This window comes from Perna viridis, chromosome 1, assembly GCF_037379345.1.
Source record: "Perna viridis isolate PV_CMFRI_1.1 ecotype Kerala chromosome 1, ASM3737934v1, whole genome shotgun sequence".
Lineage (NCBI taxonomy): Eukaryota > Metazoa > Mollusca > Bivalvia > Mytilida > Mytilidae > Perna > Perna viridis.
Genome location: NC_142445.1, coordinates 8,087,569 through 8,096,017, shown reverse-complemented (window position 1 = coordinate 8,096,017; position 8,449 = coordinate 8,087,569). Strand labels below are relative to the sequence as shown.

General features: G+C 33.0%; 1 long non-coding RNA gene across 1 annotated transcript; it reads left to right on the top strand.

Annotated features, from left to right (window-relative positions):
* The first annotated feature begins 2,182 nt into the window (after positions 1-2,182).
* LOC148627082 (uncharacterized) lies at positions 2,183-6,617 on the top strand. Its single transcript, XR_015919301.1, has 4 exons — positions 2,183-2,803; positions 5,027-5,225; positions 5,529-5,620; positions 6,174-6,617. It is a non-coding gene; the product is annotated as an uncharacterized LOC148627082 (long non-coding RNA).
* The last annotated feature ends 1,832 nt before the right edge of the window (positions 6,618-8,449 follow it).

Sequence of the window (8,449 nt, the reverse complement as noted above, 5' to 3'; positions counted from 1 at the left end):
ATTCAAAATTCCATTACAAATTGAAAAAAAAAAAGTTTTAATGTATGGAGTTCTTATGAAGCTGGAACTATCAGTTTGTTAACTCTTAAATACAATAAATATGGTACATTATATGTTTTTGAAAACTCATTAAAGTTAATTCACGTCAAAACTTAGAAAATAGAGAACTCTGAATATCTATTGAAAATGCAAGCTATTATGAATACCTAAGAATACTGAAGCAACCTTTGGAAAATGTTCTATCTTAATACCTGTCCCATCGGAACAACCCTTTTAATTAGAATATGGTTCTAAAAGAGAATTGCATGGAATTTCCATAGGATCATGATCACTTTTCCCACATTTTGGAGTGACATGCTGACACTAAGGGAAGGATGGCACCAAAGAGTATAATATCACAATAAATGAAATATGACATAGGATCCCCAAGGAATATCATCCAATAAATTTAAACTGAAGCAGATACTGCTATTGACAAGGATTATGCAAATTAGAATGAAGATCTGGATTGGTATGTAAATTAGATGCATATCATGGTGGACATATGACAATAAAAGATTTTTATGAATATTTATGATTGGTCAAAGTATATAATTATTCATTTTTATACGATTAATTTATCGTAATGCATTTTTATGCAAATTAAAGGCCATGGTTACAATCTGTACAGTTTCAAAATCTGTAGAGAAAGTTCAGAAAGAATTTCAATTGAAAGGAACAATGTCTTATTGCTACTGTCAAACAACACAAGCATTAAATCAATAAATTTTTTTGTAAATCTGATAAAAAACAGTTTTAGAGAGCTAATAAAAAGAAACAGTTGCTTCATATTGCCTCTTAACAAATATGTATATGGATATATCCTAACCAGTAGACAAATAAAGATTCATTAAAATTCACAGAATGGTTGATAAAGAGCTTCTAAAAGCATATCATGATACAATCCCAGTGGTCAAACCCTAAATAGTTAGGGCAAGTGTGGACATAATCTTAGTTTTTGATACACTGAAGTACAGGGTTTACAGTTAATTATGGACACAACAACTGGTGTTGACAAAATATAGCACAAAATTTGAAATTTAATTAAACATTTTCAAAATTGAACCAAAAAAAAAGTTGATTTTCTTGGGTGTGGCCTCTTTGACCCCTTATAACTGGAAAACCATAAGAGATATCTGAAATCTAATTAAAATAGGCAAACATGGATTTTCATAACTATTCCAATAACAAAAATTTCAAAACCAGACCAAAAATTAAAAAAGTCCATTTTTGGAGTGTGGCCCCTTTGACCCCTTATAACTTGAAAACCATATGAGGATACAGGCAGGGATTTTCATAAGGAATCCAATGAAATAAAAAAATTATAATTCAAACCAAAAATAAAAGTTTTTTTGGTTTTGTTTTTTTTGGGGGGGGTGGGGGTGGGGGGGAGGCAGCCCAATTTTATACCCTTTTAACTGTCAAACAGTTAATTGTACCTGGTAAAAAAAAAAATTCGAAACAGAATTTTAAAAGGAACATATTGACATTTAAATCATAATGATCGGATCAACAATATGCTTTTCTATCAATGACAATGAAATGATAACACCTATTTTCCCCATTTATCGTCTGAATATTGCTGAAATATTGCTGCTCGGACGTTAAACCCCAACAAACAAACAATTTTCCCCATTTAAGCCCCCTTGTTTTGAAAAGGGGAGGGACAAAACCTATAAAAATGAAGGGACCCTCCACTTTGTCCCTAGGAACAATGTGTTAAAATTCCAAAAGATTGGATAGTTTTACTCAAGTTTTTTAAATAAACTAAAGTTAATGGATGCCTACAAAGACAATGACAACAGCAACGATGACAGGGTGATACCATTATACAAACAAGAATTTTTTTTTAAATGAATAAAAATGCTTTAGCACTAGCTAGCTTTTTGTCAAGGAAGGCTATTTATAGCCTGAACTTGACTTAGAGATTGTCGGCAAGTTGGATTCAACCGGAAGTGGGATATTGCCACATGGAACTGCTTAAATATTCCGCGGTCTGTTCTCTTTACCCTCCCCCTTTTCCACCTTGCAAATTTACATTATTATATTGCTCTGCCGCTGATCAATATGTGATGCTTTATTTTCCATAATAGATGGAAGTATTATGACATCAAAGCCTTTGTAATATTTGTTGAATTGCAATATTTCTATGATTATGTGCTTATTTTAAACTATTTGAATTTTGTCTTAGCGAGCAGGACTATTTTTTCTAATTGACCTGACATAGGTCAAACACAGTACCTCCAATAACCGAAAAAAATATGGCATCAGAAGGACAAGTGACTAATGTCAAAGTACTGATGCCATATTGATTATTACAGACTTTTGTTAGGTATCTAGAAAGTGCTGGAATACTAATAAAAAAAAACTTATTTGCAAGTGTGTTAAAATAACACAGCAATTATACCACCCAAAAACGTCTTTTATTGAGGTTTTCAGATTTTCAATCTGTTTTTCGGTTATAAACACCAAGGTTTTGGGTTATTCAAGCAACCCGGTCAAACATTCACAAGATGTCGGAAGTTTTTAATGACAGATTTATTGGACCCGCAATTAACACTCTTTGAGTTGTTAGTATATTGTTAATGTCTACTATTACCAAGATGGGTCCTGTAGGTTTGAAAGTGTTAATTTTTTGTCAATCTTACCAAGGAGTTAAATATAGACTACTATCATAAGTAAAAAATTCTATTGAGAATGTCGGGAGCTTCTAATAACGGAATTTCGGAGCTGCAATGTACGGTTTTTGTGATGCACAAAAAATGTAAGTATAGTTTTAATGTTTATGATTACAGTGAGGGTGCGGGGCGGGGGGGAGTTGGCATCCCTCCTTTTTACGGGAAAATCATAATTTTCATGTGTAAAATTGACAAAAATGGCAAATAATGTCCTAGCTTCCCCCTTTTTCTGAGGAACCCAAGCTGCCACCCCTCATTTTCAAAGTGTATGGTTCCGCCTGTGCCAGATCCTGAAGGTTTGAAAGTGTTTGTAAATTACAGGTATTTTTGGTATTTTTGTGAACAATTTTGATAAAAAATATTTTTACATATGCTAAAAATTTTGTTTGATTTGATCCCTGGAATTTAAAATGCAAGCAATGTGTATATGTACATGAATAAACATACAAATGTACATGTAGCAAACAATATGAAGTATTTAAACTAGAAAATAAACATCTGAATCATGGAATTGTTAAATTAATATGATTTCGAAAGCAGAAATATAAACAATGTCTGTTTCAAAGGTAAGAATGAAAGGCAATGTAATTAAAATTAGATCTTAATTGCTCCCCGCCCTGTGCAGGTCCGGGTGTCAAAAGAATAGGCCTGCAGCAGCGCTAAGCTTGTCGTAAAAAGTGACTAAATAGTGCTCAGAAACCTAGCCAGGGGCTAGGCGCTCTGCCCACAGAGCAACTGGGATGTGTGCCCCAGGTGGTGGAATGGGGTACCCCTGGCGTGTTACATGCTGGGGTTGTCAGGCTATAATATGGAAAACCTGACCGCAAACCATAGTGGTGCACCGTGTTGGGAAAGATGCCACGTTCCTCGCACGTTAAAGAACCCTGCTGTGGTATTCGATACGAGTAGGAACCTTTGCGCTCCGCCGCAGGAGGCTAAATTGCCCGACCCTACCCATCCCTCCCTTTTTCTGGTGGTAATCTAAATTTGTTGACCCTGTTGCCCTTGTGTCCCATCCCTTTTTCATTTCATGTTCATTTTATCATCCACTTCATGTTCATCGTCTGAATATAGCTGAAATATTGCTGCTCGGACTTTAAACCCCAACAAACAAACAAACAAAAATTAATTGCTCCCCCTTTTTTCTATGTCGCAATAAGTCATACGACAAAGAAAAAAGGGAGAGCAATTAAAATCTAATTTGAATTAGATTGGGATGAAATGAGGCCATGTGGCATATTTATCACATTCAGTAGTTGATCTTGATCTATCAAAAAGAGGGATATCTAGTAAAATTTAGGTATTTATATGTAGCCAAACAAACTTTAGAGCATAAAAAGTCCCCGCTTATGACATTCCTCCTGAAAATTTTCCTAAATATGTTAAAAATGATTTGATTACATTTTGATTGTATTATAAATTCCCCCATTCTCAAATTTTCAATCATTATCATTGTGTTTGACCTGTGATTTAAATACCCTATATCACACCCCTAGGCCTAGACCTATATCGCATATCCTATATCACACCCCTAGACTTATATCACATACCCTAAATCACAAGCCTAGACCTATTTTGCATACTGTACAAATGAATATCACACCCCTAGACCTATATGGAATACTGTATATCACATCCTTAGACCTACATGTATATCACATACCCTACATCACACCGCTGGACTATATCGCACCCTTAGTCATACATGATATGCACATCATATACTGCATATCACTCTCCTAGACCTACTTACATATGGCATACCCTATATCACACCCCTAGACCTATATTGCATACCCTATACCATATATCACATCCCTAGACCTATATTGCATACCCTATACCATATATCACATCCCTAGACCTATATTGCATACCCTATATCATATATCACATCCCTAGACCTATATTGCATACCCTATACCATATATCACATCCCTAGACCTATATTGCATACCCTACATCATATCTCTAGACCTACATTGCATACCCTATATCACACCCCTAGACCTATATTGCTTACCTTATATCACACCCTACATAGAACACACTTGAAGTATAATTAAAATATATGTTTTAATGAACATGACATGCCAAAATCTGTATCTGATGCTGTATCAATCCTCGACCTATATCATCCTGCGACCAACAGCCCTAAGTGGGTTGATATAGGAGTCTTGTGTTGATACCGCACGTGATACAGATTTTGGCATGTAATATTCAGTATGGAATGTACATGTATATTATATCCATATATTATATCCATATACATGTAAGTCATAATTGATTATCAATATGGTTCTTTTTAGTGCACTGTCCAGATAAACATTTAGAATGCTGAAGTTAAGATACAGGATTTTTATGACACATGAAAGACACAGTCAATTAGGTTAGAAATTATATGTCCATGAAAGTGGACTGAAAATATGATGTATATCAGGGCACCCAAAAGTAGACCTTTCCTAAGAGCTGATTTTCTGAGACATTCTTACATGTACAATGTATTAGGTAAGTGAAGGTATACATACGTTTGTTCATATACTTCCAATGTACACAATGATTTAAAATTTTCAGAACTGGTGATAGGTCTACTGTAAACATTGCTAGTGAAGAACAGTTGTCATATGTCTTAGCAAAATTTGCAGTTTACATTAGTATGTCTGTGGAAATTTATACTGAAAACTACAAAAATACATGTAAATATATGGTTACTGGCATATGCAGTACAGTATTAATTAAAGATTTCATACATGAAATTATGATATTTGTAATATAATAATATATGTATCAAATTTGTTATATACTTTACAGAGTGACATTAATTGCTCATAAATGAATCAACATACAGGAATGGATCCAGAAATTTTGAAATGGGGGGTCCAGACATCATTATAAATCATCAGGTAACTAGAAACCATACATGGGAGAAGCCTAAAGCAATATCATTAGTAAACTTTCCAGTTTCTGTATTTAGAAGTTTTGCCTAGTACATGAAATGACTTTAATTTGTATAGTTTTAAACTCACCACTACAAACCACGATAATGATCTTCCTGGTTATGAGGAGATGTAGTTTTAACAATGACCATCTGTCAGTCAGGTGAAAAGTAACCTATTCTACTCTTACTTATGTTACCTGTTATTAACAGTTATTGAAACAAAGATGTGCTCATGAAGTACACTGTACTACATTTTTGTAAAGTTTGTTATATTTTATGTAAGATAAATTTGAATTATTTTAGAGAAAGAAGTGTTTATTTTTTCTTAATTAAGACAGCTGATAGAGATATTTTAAGAATAACATTTCAGAACACTAAAATATAATATATATCAAGAGGGGGTTTCTGTACTTCCATATGATGTGGCTAAAATACATGTATATTTTCATGCATTTACATATTGTAACATATTGCAATTATCAAAGGCAGTTATTATTTTTTCCTTGATTTCTTTTCAGTGCTAATCACTTGTAAAGTTTACCTAGATGTAGCAAGAAGAAAGCAAAAGCAAAATGGTCTAATTTTGTGCTGGGACACTATTTAGGCATGAAACAAAGTTCATGATTCTCAAGTGCTGGTACATGTCAACATCTCTTAATAAAACTACAAATATGAAGTCTGATTTCATAGCACTTATTTGTTGGCAAAAAATAAGAGTTACTTGTATTTTAGTATAATACATATTGATGAAACATTCATGCAGAGAAAAATGAAAGAAATGCACATACATTATTGAAGGCAGACAGGTATAAAACACTCTGCTTAAGTGCAATAATGATTCATCATAAAAAGTGGTACTCATGGGGTATGGGTTCACTAGTAACCTTTTTGTTTTGGAAAGTAGAAAAGATGGATTTATATTCAAAGTGCATTTGTTATAAAGAAAGACAAAATATTTCCTGTATTCACTACATCTCTTTATCCTCGACTTTCCAACTTGACTGGAATCTTAAATTGCTAAAATATATGAGGTGCAAACAAAGTTTTTATCCTTGTTTGGATTGATCCCTAGAGAAAGGTAATTATTTATTTTAAAAAAAATGTATAGTTTAGATATTTTCAACTCATGGCCTAATCTAGACAACAATGACAAGGACAAGCTTTAGTAAATTCTGTTTGAAAACTAACAATATTGACATATTTGTTCATTTAATCTATTACAAATCACTGTCAAAGAGAGCACAAACAAGGAGAAGTTTTTTGCTCATTTCTCCCTTTAGATTAGGTCCTTGGTCAACCTCCCCAAGTCCACATAATTCATTTCTACTTTGTGAATCTCCAACACGAAAGAGTGGATTCATCCTCACTTTGAAAATTCATCTAATATTGACAGTCAGTGATTCCCAGTGGAGATCATATTTTTGAAGAAATGCTGGTTTAGGTGTAAAGAGTCAAGAAATTTGAGGACATAAATGTGCACAGCCAGAAATACCAAAAACAATAAAAGAAAAGAAGATCCATAAATACATTAATAAACAAGCAGTATTGATATGCATTTCATTAAAGCAGATGGATCTTTTTAAAATGACTAAGTTTTTGATCGGTTTATTTAGCTTGCAATTTGGTTACATGAATAGTTATGATCGCTTCCTTTACCCAGTGCCTCAGCACTTTGATTTACTTTTGTATACTAGTATTAAGGGCACAATTTCTATAATACATGTACTTCAAAAACCATCTTAAATGTTAAAAGTATCACTAAAAGAAATGAGTTCATAGGTCACAGATGCCTCCACCATCCTTTAAATTCTAAGGAACAATAAACAGAACTGAATGAAACACTTAATCAAGATTAAGAATTATGAATTCAATTAAACTGAAGCTTAAAATTAAATTTACAGCTTTCCTATGAATTTTCAAATGAAATTTCAAATCATTCTCAAGAAATAAAATGTGATGTGCAATCTAGCCAAAAGCTTACAAATGGTACAAACCCATCCTGGTGAAGGTTCATACCAAAATTTGAATATTTCTCATAACGAAATGCTCAGTTTACTGCTAGCAAAGTTTACAAAATCTTTTAAAATAATGACGACTAAAAAGCAACAAAATTGTCTGGCCAATAAGAAGATGATGTGCAACTGAACCAAAAATCTTACACATGCTACAACACATCAAGATGAGGTTGAGTATTGAATTAAAAAAGGTTGCTGAGCATTTTGCTGACAGACACACACTACATATGGATAACAATAATACTCAATGCCTTTGATACCTACAGTCTGGGGCATCATAAAAATTCTATGTTTTGTCAATGTGGAATGCAATACAGATTAAATGCACAGCTTTATAATGTTGTTTCCATCATCCTTCAACAAATATTCTTTTACAGCAAGTAAGCTCATTCTAATTGTGTTAAAATCAATTAAAATTTAAGTACTATCAATTCAGATAAAATTCTCCTAATAAGTATTATTGCTAATAGAAAACTGTCATTAAAGTACCTGCACTTTTCTAAATGGATGCATAGATTAGATATCTCATTTATATCTTGACAACTTGCTCTGAATGTAATCAAGACCTAGATAATCCATAGACAACCACACACCATGTATTTTCTAAACCTTATCATGTAAAGATTTCCTTTTTTGGCAATTATGAATGTCCAAAACTTGACTGACAAAAGACCACTTACACTTGCTTATTTATTCTTCATAACAATACAGTTAATTGGACCAATATTGTTTTATGTTAAAATGTCTGTCACTGCATTACAAGCTGCTTATTAGAGGCT